The 14,846-nt window shown below is 38.7% G+C and overlaps 1 protein-coding gene across 2 annotated transcripts in view; it reads right to left on the bottom strand.

Annotated features, from left to right (window-relative positions):
- The window catches only part of KPNA1 (karyopherin subunit alpha 1), a 72,930-nt gene extending 63,493 nt beyond the window's left edge, over window positions 1-9,437 (bottom strand). For both annotated transcript variants that reach the window (XM_058731190.1, XM_058731189.1), the window contains exon 1: window positions 9,246-9,437. The gene's annotated coding sequence lies outside the window, so the exon portion shown is untranslated. The remainder of the gene's footprint in view (window positions 1-9,245) is intronic.
- Window positions 9,438-14,846: the final 5,409 nt, after the last annotated feature.

Raw genomic sequence — 14,846 nt, 5'->3', positions numbered from 1 at the left:
TCCTATACCAATGCCTACCCAACATACTGACTGTACATCTTTTTATATTTTATTATATTCAAGATGATATATATTTAGTGTTCTGAGTCAATCCACCCAGTCAGTAAATCCCAACACACTAAAAGCTCTAAATATTTAACATTCACAATATTCTTTGTGAAACACCATAAATTACTAATATAGTTAATTATATAAACTAAGTATAATTTAATTAGAAAACATGACATGCTTTTAATATAAAAAAAAAACCCAAAACCACAAAATATGATTACAAAATAAGTTATGGATTTATAAATTTAAGCATAAATGAATTAAGTATAAAAAACCTTTCAGTTCATTTGTAAATACTACTCCTTTCTTACCAACTTCTAATCAAGTGGTAGCAGGCCCCTTTAAAATATTTTAATAAAAATTAGAGAAGAAAAATAAAATTGAAAATATTCTACTCATTTTTTTTCCTGTAAAGTGATTCAAAGAGTTCCTTTATTTTAGTGACAACATTCTAGTGTTCGGGGGGGGCAAAGCCTGGAAAACACAGCCCTAAGCCACTACTGTGAAAAGTCAATGCTGTAGACATAATTCATAGGTGCTCATCTCTGGTTCCATCTTCTAGCTCTAACCCCATTAATCTAAATAGAAATCTCTATTTTCTCTCATGTCCCAGCTTCAAATTTTCTTCCACTGAGAAGTTGACTATAACTTTTGACCCTGAATTCTGACTTCACCTTCCAGTATCTACAGATTCCCAACTTGCAATGTTCACCAAAGACATTCTCAATATCCAAACATTTAAAGGAAAATATTTACTAAGGATTTTTAGAAATCCATACCATAAGATTCAGTAATTCTACTTTTGGAATACACCCAAATGAAATAAAATTAGCAGTATGTGTAAGACTGTTCACTGCACTGTGATTGTTACAATGAAAAATTGTAAACCTAAAACTTCCAAACTGAGGGCTTGGTTATGGAAATGATAATAATATTCTGAGAAATGAGAAAAACAATACTAACATGGGAAAAATCTGGCCAATAACGTATGAAAAATCTGGATGCTGAGAAACAAAAACCCAACTTATTTTCTATATTTTTAAAGTGGAATACAAATACTTTAGGAGCAAATTAATATTTTTCTATATCTTCCAAATTTTCTACAGTAAGCAACTGTGCTATTTATACAATAAAAAAACTTTCAAAAACTAGAGCTGAAAGCATGTATTTACTACAGTGAAGCTTCCTAGCCTACCTAAAACACTGAAATTTCTTTACTTTTGGCTAGAATTTTATCATCTCAATGTTCTGTTATTTCATCAAAGTTCTGATCGAATACTTTAGATCTTTAAGAAAAACTACCTCTTCCCTTATTTATTTGTAGCTGGATTTTTTTAGATAAATCTTTCCCAAAAATTGGTGTAGAGTTCCTTCATGTTAAAAAAAAAACTTTACAAACTTGCCTTAATCCAATTCATATTCATTACTGAATTTATTAGTTCTGTAATATATCTATCACATGTGCACTTATGAGGGTTTTCACATTTCAAATTAAGAAGCAGCACATATAGGATGTACCTTTCTTCCCAAAACATATTAACAACTAAAGATCAGAAATTATAATTTTTTTTAAGATTTTATTTTTAAGTATAATCTCTACACTGAACATGGGACTCAATCCCACAACCCCGAGATCGGGTTGCAGGCTCCACCAACCGAGCCACCCAGTCGCCCCTCAGAAATTTTCTTTTTAAAAATCAATTTTTGGGGCCCCTGGGTGGCTCAGTCAGTCAAGCATCCCACTTCAGCTCAGGTCATGATCTCGCAGTCTGTAAGTTTGAGCCCCACACCAGACTGTGTGCTAACAGCTTAGAGCCTGGAGCCTGCTTCGTTCAGATTCTGTGTCTCACTCGCACTCTCTGCCCCTCCCTCACTCTTTGTCTCTCAAAAATGAATAAATGCTAAAAAAAAAAAAAAATTAAAATGTAATTTTAGAGGTGCCAGGTGGCTCAGTCAGTTAAGCATCCAACTTTGGCTCAGGTCAAGATCTCACAGTTCACAAGTCTGAGCTCTGTGTCAGGCTCTGTGCTGACAGCCCAGAGCCTGGAGCCTGCTTTGGATTCTGGGTCTCCCTCTCTGCCCCTCCCCCACTCACACTCTGTCTCTCTCAAAAATAAACATTAAAAATAATAATAATAAATAAAATTTAGGGGCACCTGGGTGGCTCAGTTGGTTAAGCCTCCGACTTTGGCTCAGGTCATGATCGTGCCATTCCCAAGTTCGAGCCCCACATCAGACTGTGTGCTGACAGCTCAGAGCCTGGAGCCTGCTTCAGATTCTGTGTCTCCCTCTCTCTCTGACCCTCCCCCATTAATGCTCTGTCTCTCTCTGTCTCAAAAATAAATAAACATTAAATAAATAAATAAGTAAATAAAATTTAATTTTAAATTAAAAAAATTTTAAATGTATACTAAGCATAGCACTGAGCATACAGCAGTCCCTCAAATGTTGTGGAAAGAATGAACAGATCAGAAAATAAAGAGTTTAGGAAATAATATAATATTGTGTGTCAACTATACTCAAATAGAAAAAAAGAGTTTATATAAAGAAAGAAATAAAGTGGTAAATCTGGTAGATTAATCGATGCTAAAATTAACATTTTTTTAAAGGAATGAACCACGGGAATGACAGAATCACAGATGAGATGTCAAAACCTTGTTAGAAGCTGTAAAACAAACGGTCAAATGATATTTTATTAGCAAAGTGGAGAACTCTAAAGCCTAAACACCTCCAAAAAAGCTGATTCACACTGCCCGCAAGCAGGAGGCTTCACAGGCATCTTTGAAGGTAGACAGGAATGGGACTAAAACCTAGAAGATTAGCTGAAAATCTACAGTCATCACAACCAGATTTCCTCCCCCACTGTTTAGAGCCAGCAATCATCCCTTCCCCAACCCTACAGTTCTTGAGAGGATTGCTCTGCAGAAACCAAACTAAAGAGACTCTAAGTACAGGTGCCATACAGAAAACAGGATTACATGAACACAATGAACAGTGAGAACTCCAGCTACTTTTTAAGATGAATTCTCAAAACATAGCAGCCAGGTATATATATCCTCCAGGCAAGAGGCTGGAAGTTCTCTTTCTGGATCCGGGAAACTGATGAGACCACGAGAAAGGACCTACGAGTGTCCCCTCCTCCCATAAATGGCCACCTTCAACATGCCACACCTACAGAGTTTTCAATTCCATTTTTGACACTTCACTCTTAAATATGAATGGGCAAACCCTGTAAGATGAAGGCTGGGGAAAGCCTCTATACAGAAAAGACAACAATAGAAACAAAAAAAGGAACTTAAAGAAACAGCAAATGGGAGTGGGAGGGAGGAAACTTAAAAACTATTATCTTCAGAAGGATTATAGTGTCTGTGAATCAATATAAAGATACTATAGCAGGAGCACCTGGGTGGCTCAACCGGTTAAGCATCCAACTTCAGCTCAGGTCATGATCTCACAGTTTGTGAGATTGAGCCCTGCATCAGGCTCTCTGCTATTAGTATGGAGACCCTTTGGGTCCTCTGTCCCTCTCTCTCTCTGCCTCTACCCTGCTTGTGCTCTCACTCTCAAAATTAAATAAACATTAAAAAAAAATTTAAGATACTGGAAGAATGAGCTCTAAGAAACTTAAAATGTGGATAGAAATTAAAAACTCAATAGAAAGGTTGGAAGATAATACTGAGGAAATTTCTTAGGAAGCAGAACAAAAAGACTAAGTAACGGAAAATAAGAAGGAAAAGAAAATTAAAAGAACAGCCTAAGAGTTCCAATACCCAAATACAAATTCCAAGAGAGAACAAAAAAAATTGATGAGGAAGAGATTATCAAAGAAACAAGGCATCAAATTTAGAATACCCATTCAATGAGAGACACTATAGGCAAAATTAAAGAAAGATGACAGGCTTAGAGAAGGTATTTTCCAAGCCTAAAAGGAACAGACCATTCAAATCTAACCTCCACAAGGAACCTCTGCAAACCAAAAAGACAGTAACCCAAAGGAAAGAGAAACAAAGGACAAAATAGACAATTTTCAAAAGGGAAAACTTGAACGGATCCAAAAGATGCTCAAACTCATTAGTAATCAGAGAATGTAAACTGAAATAGTGAGATGCCATTTTATATCCATTGCTGGCAAATATTACAAAGTTGAATAAAAGCAATACTGACAAAGATGTGGGCAAACAAGAACCTTCCTATACTTCTACTAGGCACATAAACTAGCTCTCCTGTTCTATAACCCAGGAATCCCACTCTTGTGTGTATATCCCAGAGAACTTCTCACACAGGTCCACAATAATGTACAAGAGTATATTTACCATGGTGTATTTGTGATGCCAGAAAGGCAACTCAGGTGGGAAAGAAAAATAAAATGTGCCAGATGTGTATTATGGAATAACATCACACACAATTATATGTACAGACAACAAAACAGAAAAGTCTCTAAAAACAATGCTGAATTTTAAAAAGTAAGAAACAGGACAAGGTCTATAACATAATAAACTAAATACGTACACACACACCACTACATATTTCACAATTATTCAATGATTCATATATAATCAAGGAATATATCAATCACAATGCAGTGAATGCCTACTGAAAACGGTAATGGGGAAGTAGGGCTCAGAAATCAAAGAAAAACTTAAAGGATCTTGTATGGTTTGCTGATAGTGTGTCAAGAACTGGGAAGCATAATTAACTTGAAAACTATTTTTACCTAAAGTCCAGAAAATAATTTTAAAAAATTCTCCAGAACTAAATGACATGAAGCATTCTTGCTAATAAGCTTTCATGAAGTGCCCTTAAATTAAAAAAACAATGGGGCGCCTGGGTGGCTCAGGTCACGATTTCACCCCGCATCAGGCTCTGGGCTGATGGCTCAGAGCCTGGAGACTGCTTCTGATTCTGTGTCTCCCTCTCTCTCTGCCCCTCCCCCGTTCATGCTCTGTCTCTCTCTGTCTCAAAAATAAATAATCGTTAAAAAAAAAATTAAAACAAAACAACTTATCTAGGCATATTATCATGGAATTTCAGGGGTTAAAAATAATATTCTGGGGTGCCTGGGTGGCTCAGTTTGTTCATGGGAAGATCACATACAAACAAAGAAGATTCAGAATGGTTTTGGACTTCAACAGCAGCAATGGAACACAAGAAAACAACAAGCTATGACTTTCAAATTTTTTAAGCCTACAATTTTATACCCAGCCAAATTACTGATGAAATGTTAAGATAGACTAGAGATCTATTTCAATTATGCACAATCTCAGAAAGTTTTTACTTCCCAGGTACTCTTTCTCAGGAGGCTAAAAAAATAGGAGAAACACGAGACCCAAAACAGGAGAGAGGCAAAGAGAATTTTAAGAGTGATGTAAAGATAAGTTCCAGGATAACAGGTGGCAAGTAGGCCTAGAAAGTAACCAGTCCAGATTGCATTAAAGAGACAGAGTTCTAAGACAACTATTTCAGGAAATAAAGAGAGAAAAAAAAGTATTAACTCCTGGAAAAACACAAATAGGTTAACAGAAGAAATGACATCATAATAGTACATGGTTCGGTTGTGAATATTTACATAGTTATTGTAAACACTCTGAATATTGACTTAATAAAGGACTATGATAATTATACTGAGAGACTGGGAGGGAGAGGGTGTGTGTGTGGAAGAAAGTCCATAGATAATGCCTGAAATTGCTATATCATGAAAAAGCAATAGAAACAACTTATTAATAAATGAGAGTAAACAGCTTAAAAAAAAAAAAAAGGTAGCCTCTAACAGTACAGAGGCTAGGACAGGGGACAATTGTTTTTCACATATTATTCTAGTTAAAAAATTGTATTTTTTAATGGCAATAAAGGAAGGAACTTGAACAGTCTTCCTTCAGCCTTTAGTGAAGTAGATCTTCACAGTATCATTTCATGATGCTAAACCAACTAAATCTAGTTTATTCTGCTTGGAAGACTGAACTGCAAACCAAGAAAAAACCAAGTTTCAATGGTTGGTGTGAACATAGTACAAATAGCCCTGTTTGAATTCCAGCTCCATCATGTACTCCATGAAGTAGGACAAGTTACCTAACCACCCTATACGTGTTACCACCTCTTCAAAGTGGTTTTGCAAGGATAATTAAGTGAAAACAATTAATGTAGTACTTGATCCATCAATAGATGTTAGTCCCTCCTGTTTGTCTTTGTTTCCTAGCTACAAGCCCCCATTCTGACCCCAAGCTGCCTTGTTGGTCAGAATACAGAGACTCATGGACAACTCAGCAAATATCCCTCCTCATGCTGGAAAATCAATCACGATGAGTAAGCAGACTTATCTTTGTATATGAAGGGCAGCATTATTCTTGTTATGTGAAGAAGATTATCCCCATTATCCACATTCTGGATTATTGCCTGCTTTCAAGAACTGCCCCCAATTAATCTACTATACTAGGTCAGAAACATTTTATCACTTAGATCTGTATTTGGTGGGGTTGTAACATCTTTAAAAAAAAAAAAAAAAAAAAAAAAAAACCAGAACTGCACGTTCCATCAGTCTTCATCCCTGCTCTTTCACTGCAGGGCCTCAAAATTTTCTAATGCAGGCCCTATCTGGCCCCCCCGTTGGCCTGGGGCCACCTCATGCTTACTGCAGCAAGAGCGGAGTGAAATCAGCCCCAATCAGCTAATTGAATTGTTTACCATTTCCAATGTTTTCTTCCATTATTATGGCTGAATTCATAATACCTGCAGAGTACAGCGATCTTAAAACAAAGACTTTGAGTAATAGGGAATTACCTTCATCACTAGGTCAGTCACCTTTATTTGCATGGCCCAAAATCTTAATTGATTTTATGCAAAGTATTCATACATATTTCTAAAAACAATCTGACAGACTTCAAAACACAAACATCATAAATCAAGACAATTGCTAATTTAGCAAACATTGTGTTAAAACACTGGTGATAAGAAGAGTAAGCTATAATCCCTAATCTCAAATGAAAGGGAAAAGGTAGAAACTAAATTGAGAGCAACAAAGAACAAAGAAATAGTCCAGGAAACAACTGAGAGAAATTCCAAACTATCTGATATAGTTTATAACATGGCTGAGGCTAAGGAAAATTACAAAAGTTGGACACAGCTCTGAACTCCCACCCCACTCCCAATAGCCAAAGTGTGAAGAGCAACAGGATGAACAGGATGGCTTACAAAACACAAATGATCTAATAAAAACAGTCATTTGTTAAAAAAAAAAAAAAAACAAGCCTACCACTGGGCTCTTAAAAAGAATTTGTCTCTAAGGTATCTACCTCATAAGGCCCAAAAAATAAATAAGCAATGAAGATTTTTTTCATGTTGTCTTTTCTTACGTACCAATCGTAGATAAAAGTCAATGTCCATAACATTAAATCATAGTTCTCTGAAGAGGGCCTAAAGTAACAAAATGCAAGTATACTGACTTCAGGTGAGGTGTTTACTTCTGTCATTTGGTTTTAGGTTTTTATATGTTTTGTTTCTCTACTAGACTGTAAACCTTGTCCTCAAGGCTCATGTCTAATTCCATTTAAACTTGCTATTTACTAGAGTACATTACAATTTCTGCTCAGTTATAATGACTGATAAAATGCCAAGCAGTTAATATTTGTATTCACTCTATGTCAGTCTTCCCCTCCACACTATCAATTCCATGGGGGTAGTAACAGCGTTTTGGCGGTGTCTGTATCCCTAGTCTGAAGGCATACAATCACTCATTAAGTATATACTGAATGAATGCATTAAGTAATAATTTTTGAAAAACACACACATATACAACCAAGAGGTATGTAAGGAGGGGAGAAATAATTCTTAAAATGGCAGTGATCTTGGGTTTTCAGGCTGTTTCCGAAAAGAGCTAGATGACCTTAAGTAAGTTACTTAACTTCTCTGACTTTCAAAGCTTCTATCTGTAGAATGCAAAAAATTAACATCTACTTCAGAGTTACTGTAAGCATTAAATGTTTTACCATACCTAAAGTACTCGGCAAAATACCTGGAAAGGAGTTCAAATGTTCATTCCTTCTCGCACATCCTCCATCTTATAATCAAGTATACAGAGTGGCCCCCCCAAGAATAAATGATTTCAGTGAAAATGCAATATACTTCACTATCATTTGCCTTCAAAAAGTTAAAATTGCATCTTAACAATCTTTAAGGGGAAATAACTTCTGGATCCGTTCCAAAATATTACAAATACAAGAACAAGTTAATGTCAAGAATGAGCCTGGAAGCAACAAGAGGGTAAAATCACTTACTCATCTACTGCTGAGAAACAGGGGTTTTGAAGGAACCGTTTCTTAAAGGAAAAAAGGATGAAAAAGTAATATTGATTTTAGCATGTTTTAGAAAAAAAGCACTTCAAATTTGTTTACTTGGCATTTAAACCTTAAAAATCAATGATTTTGAAATCTTTCCCTTAAAAGTGAAACATTAAATACTTTCATTCAAACCTAAAACATTCCTTCAAGACTTCCTTGACTCCAGTCATCCTTCAGTTTTTCTCCTCCCATTTTGCGCTTCATCGAATACTTCGCTGTTTCCCTCGCATCACCAGTTACACACGCTGTGTGCAGACTAAGTTCTGTCATTCCTATAATTACCACACCCCGGTCAGCCGCTTCAGGCCCATGTTGTTATGACATCTGTAAACTGCAGACGTCCGTCTCCACCCCCGCCCCCCCCCCCCCCCCGCTCCCAACCACCGGCTCCAGCACGGGCTGTAACTTGTGAATTCCCGAGACGGGATTTCTACCCGCGCCCCCTGCTCCCTCCTGCCTCAAATCCCAGCACCCGGCGCTGCCCACCCCCGCCCCCCGCTCGCACGGGGCCGCGGCGCAGGCTCGGCGCTCGCCTCCTCTCAGCCCCGCTGCCTCGGCGCCCCGCAGTCCCCGGCGCCGCTTCCAGCCCCGCCGCCGCCCCGCCCTGCCTCGCCTCGACCGGCGTTCCCGATGGCGATCACACCAGCGATCCCCACCCCCACCCTCCCCTCCGCCGGCCGCGCGGCCGTTAGGACCGCCGGGCCGTGACGCATGGACGCGCCGAGAGCGCCCGGGCCCAGGAACCCAAGCTCGAGCCCGTCCGGCGCCCGCCCTCGCCCCGGGGCCTCTCCCGGGTCCCGCCGAGGACTACCGGATCCGCCGGCGGGAGGGGGAGGGGCCGAGGCCGCGGGGCCCCGCACTCACCAGACTCAAGGCAACCGATCCCGGTGCCGATGCTGGGGTGAGCCGCTTGCTCGCTTGCCTGCCCGCCGTTCCTCTCCCGCGCACAAGCTCCAACAGGCGGCCAGCGCCGGTGCTCACCAGGCCCTCGCTCTCCGCCGCCGCGCACCCAGCAGCAAGACCCTGCTCAGCGGGCGTTCGCAGTGCGCCTGCGCGCGGGGGCCGACCCATGCGCCTGCGCACTCCTCTCTGCTGCCCTGATGCAGAGGCTGCCGGGAGACGTAGTCTTCCAGCCGTCTTTCTCTGCAAGCCCTAGAGGTTAGCGGGAACCAATGAAGAGTCGAGGATTTGGGAGGTTTCGCTGAGGAGGAGGGTAGTAGTCAAAGGTAAAGGTTGGAGAATCGTGGTGTAGGGACCTTAGGACTGTACTTAGCTTGAATTGCAAAAGTATGTCTACAAACCTGTCTTCGTAGCTCTTCCAGGGCGGATGGATCCTTGCCTCACCTTTCCACAACCAGCCTCTAACATGGTTGGTACCTAGCACATGTTTATTGAACGAACCTTGGAATGAATGAAGGCTGAGGGCGTATTACAAGTGTTAAAAGTCAGTGCCTCGTGGGGTGTCTGGGTGGCTCAGTCCGATAAGCGTCCAACTTCGGCTCAGGTCATGATCTGACGGTTCAGTTGGTGAGTCTGACAGCTCAGAACCTGGAGCCTGCTTCAGATTGTGTCTTTCTCATTCTCTGCCCCTTCCCTGCTCGCTCGCTCGCTCTCTCTCATAAATAAATAAATAAACATTAAAAAAAAAAATTTAAGTCAGTGCCTCATGTCTAAGGCATTCACAGGCAGCACGTGTGAAGAAACTTCTGGGTATTCCTTCCCCCCCCCTCCCTTATGCCTGATAATGTATGAGAAGTATCAAAAACAATTTAAGAAATTGAATGAAGCATAAATAGTTGCTTCACTCTCAAGAGCTCACAAATGAAAATTTGGGCAAATAATTGTTACTGTTAAATTTGACGGAATTCTTTTTGAGCAGTACCTTCAAAAGAAAAAGGACTGAAGCCAGCCAGCCAAGCAGAGGTCACAGAATAGAAAGTCTCACATGTGACATGTTTTATCAGATCAATTTAAAACACTGGCAGAGAAGCAGTGTGAAAGAGGTCTGGTAGCTCAATTCATTTATAAGTATGGAAGGGAGGACTACATTACATGAATCCTAGGCTATGCAATGTTCATTTGTCCTGGATCTCTCCCTGCCACATCAGTATTCTCCACTGGTGAATGGTGTATCTTCTAGAGTGAGTTGAGTTTGAGCAGGGGGATTGGGGAAAGGGAGGTTGTTGTAAGGGAGACACTTGGGGGCAAGTATACCCCACCATCGTTAAACTGAGGAGAGATCAATTCATTCCAATCAGGAACTGAGACTATTCAGAGCTGGACTTAGTCCTTGTGAAAACTAGTTTCTTTCCAGTTCACCCTTACTCCTGATGAGGGCCTTTTGTCCTTGGCCCAGCTTCCTCAGCCCCATGAGACAGCTAAAAGCTCCACTCAGTTTTTCAGCCACTGCTTTCAGAATTAGCAATCACCTCAGGTGGAAAAGTGATGGCAAATGTCAGGCTCACCTCTTGTGGCTTCCCTTTTCTTACAGATCTTGGACCCATAAATTCTCACTGCCATGGTATCTCCTCCATGCCTTAATGTTTTTGTGTTTTGTCCAGTGATTCTCAGTGGTGGGAGAATTTGTTAGACAACAGTAGGCCATTTCTGAAGCAAAATTCATATATATATATATATATATATATATATATATATATATATATAATGTTACTTTTACAAAAATGTTATCATACCACGCAATGTGTTTTATTAGTGAATATCTCTCTGACTTCATCTTTTTGTAGTTTGAGACATTTTTAAATTGTATAACAATAGGGTTTTTCTTTTTTACAAACAATGCTGCTATGAAAATTTTTGCACACATCTTCATGTGTGTAGGGAAACTGCTAGATCCTAGGATATTGCATCTTTAACCTCACTAACTGTGATAGGAAGAAGTCTAAGATGGCCCCCTGATCTTTGCCCCCTGGTGTTGCCGTATTAATCTCTACCCATCAAGTGTGGGTGGGACATGTGACTTAATTTTAATATCCAATAGAATATGGCAAAGATAATTGGATGTTAGTCCCATGATTACATTTCATTATATAAGTCTCTATCTTAGCAAACTGGGGCTTGACATGCTCCTGTGGGGCTTGAAGAAGTGAGCTGTCATGCTGTGAACTGCCTAAGGAGAGGGCCATGTGGCAAGGATCTACTAATGGCTTCTAGGACCTAAGTGCCTCCAGCTGACAGCCCAAAAGCAGCCAGGGCCCTCAGTCCTACAACCATGAAGAAATAAATTCTACCAACAACCTTAGAGAGCTTAGAAGTGACTCTTCCCCAGTCAAGCCTCCAGATGAGAAGACACCCTGACTTATACCTTGATTACAGCTTTGTGAGACCCTGAGCCAGCAAACCAGCTAAGCCTAGATTCCTGGGACACAGGAACTGTGAAAATGCTTTACTGGTAATTAGTTACACAGAAATGGAAAACTAATACACTAAATATTGCTAGATGATTTCACAAAGTGGTTGTACCAATTTATACTCACAAGCAGTATATAAGTTTCTCTTCTAAATATCCTTGCTACCATTTGAAAATGTCTGGCTTTTTTTTTCTCAATCTTATAGGTGTGAAAATAAATAATAATATAATTATACTCATATGTTATCACTTTAACATAAAAACATGAAAAATAGGTATTTACTTGAAATTATATATTCTGTTATATTTCTTTTCTGTTGCATAAATGCTATTACTTAAAATAGCAACAGGACTAGTCAAAAGTGGTAATTCATAATAGGAGGACTAATGATAGTTAAGTAAATAAAATGTGTAAGAAAAATATAACAATATTTTTTAACATAATATTTTTATGTTCTTTTCTGTCCTTGGGTGCAAGAAATTATTTTAACTCTTTTAACTACTTCTTGCATATTTAAATTTTGTCAGCTATATTATTGTATATTCTCTTTTTTTAAAAGAACTTGTTTTTTTTTTTCAGATATAGAATTTAGTGATTCATCACTTACTTATCACCCAGTGCTCATCCCAACAAGTGTCCTCCTTAATGCCCCTTGCCCATTTAGCCCATTCCTCCACCAAAACCCCTCTGGCAACTCTCAGTTTGTTCTCTGTATTTAAGAGTCTCTTATGGTTTGTGTCCCTCCCTGTTTTCATATTATTTTTGCTTCCCTTCCTTTATGTTCATCTGTTTTGTATCTTAAATTCCACATGAATGAAGTCATATGATATTTATCTTTCTCTGACTTATTTCACTTAGAATAACACACTCTAGTTTCATCCACATTGTTGCAAATGGCAAGACTTCATTCTTTTTTATCGCCGAGTAATTTGGGCTCTTTCCACAATTTGGCTATTGTCGATAGCACTGCTATAAACATTGGGGTACATGTGCCCCTTGAAAACAGCACCCCTATATCCTTTGGATAAATACCTAGTAGTACAATTGCTGGGTCATAGGGTAGTTCTATTTCTAATCTTTTGAGGAACCTCTATACTGTTTTCCAGAGTGGCTGCTCCAGTTTGCATTCCCACCAGCAGTGCAAAAGGTTTCCTCCTTCTCCACATCCTCACCAACATCAGTTGTTGCCTGAGTTGTTAATTTTAGCCATTCTGACAGGTATGCGGTAGTATCTCATTGTGGTTTTGATTTGTATTTCCCTGATGATGGGTGATGTTGAGCATTTTTTCATGTGTCTGTTAGCCATCTGGATGTCTTCTTTGGAAGTGTCTGTCCATGTCTTTTGCCCATTTCTTCACTGGATTATTTGTTTTTTGGGTGTTGAGTTTGATAAGTTCTTTATAGATTTTGAATACTAACCCTTTATCTGATATTTCATTTGCAAATATCTTCTCCCATTCTGTCAGTTGCCTTTTAGTTTTGCTGATTGTTTCCTTCGCTGTGCAGAAACTTTTTATCTTGATGAGGTCCCAATAGTTCATTTTTCCTTTTGTTTCTCTTGTCTCCAGAGACATGTCAAGTAAGAAGTGGCCAAGGTCAAAGAGGTTGTTGCCTGTTTTTTCCTCTAGGATTTTGATGGCTTCTTGTCTTACATTCAGGTTTTTCATCCATTTAGAGTTTATTTTTGTGTATGGTGTAAGAAAGTGGTCCATTCTTCTGCATGTTGCTGTCCAATTTTTCCAACACCATTTGCTAAAGAGACTATCTTTTTTCCATTGGATATTCTTTCCTGCTTTGTCAAAGATTAGTTGGCCATATGCTTGTGAGTCAATTTCTGGGATCTCTATTCTATTCCATTGATCTGTGTGTCTATTTTTCTGCCAGTACCATACTGTCTTGATGATTACAGCTTTGTAATACAGCATGAAGTCTGGAATTGTGGTGCCTCCAGCTTTGGTTTTTGTTTTCAGGATTGCTTTGACTATTCGGGATCTTTTCTGGTTCCATACAGATTTTAGGATTGTTTGTTCTAGCTCTGTGAAGAATGCTGGTGTTATTTTGATAGAGATTGCATTAAATGTATAGATTGCTTTGGGTAGGATCGACATTTTAACAATAGTTGTTCTTCCCATCCATGAGCATGGAATGTTTTTCCACCTTTTTGTGTGTCTTCAATTTCTTTCATAAGCTTTCTATAGCTTTCAGTGTATAGATTTTTACCTCTTTGGTTAGGTTTATTGCTAAGTATTTTATGATTTTTGGTGCAATTGTAAATAGGATAGATTCCTTGATTTCTCTTTATGCTGTTTCAATATTGGTGTATAGACACGCAACCTATTTCTGTACATTGATTTTATATCCTGCGACTTTGCTGAATTCATGGATGAGTTCTAGCAGTTTTTTTGGTGGAGTCTTTTGGGTTTTCCAAATAGAGTATCATGTGATCTACTATTGTATATTCTTAAGAAACATAAATGTAAGAGGTTTTTTTTTAAGGAGAATGTAAATACAGTAGGACTAATTAAACAGATACTACCTATATTAAATTTAAAAATAACAATGGTATGTTTCTTTGTTCTATGATACAGTGGAAATTTTTTCATTCATTGTTTCCTTTTCCATTACTACTTATCTGAATTGCCTGGAGTCTTTAGGTCTTTCTTTCTTTTTTACATAATAGCTAAAGTGAATACATATTCTATCAAAAAGTGAGCACAGAATACTTAGAATTTTATTTACGAGCACAGCACATTTCTAAATTTATAGGGATTCATTTCCAGCTCTCCAAAGTATCTACCTGCTTTGTATCTATGGACTTGATTTGGTAAGCCAGATGTTTGTCAATCAGGGTGTTTGCATGTATAAATTAACCATGTGAGCTCTCCATATCTAAAATCCTCATCATTTAAAAAACACTCTGAAGCACACTGTATGTCGTCATAAGTTAAACTTCTCTTCTCCAGGGAAAATGGCTTTAGAGCACAGAAGTAATTTAAACTTGTGAAAACTGAAGTTAGCTTCCAAGTAAGTTTACAATTTTAGTAAAGAAATTCAGAAAGTTCTGTTTAACTTGGTTGCCTTTGGTGGAGGGGACTTC

This window comes from Neofelis nebulosa, chromosome 5 (genome assembly GCF_028018385.1).
Source record: "Neofelis nebulosa isolate mNeoNeb1 chromosome 5, mNeoNeb1.pri, whole genome shotgun sequence".
Classification (NCBI taxonomy): Eukaryota; Metazoa; Chordata; class Mammalia; order Carnivora; family Felidae; genus Neofelis; species Neofelis nebulosa.
The sequence above is the reverse complement of the archived record's forward strand: the minus strand, read 5'-3'. Positions and strand labels throughout refer to the sequence as shown.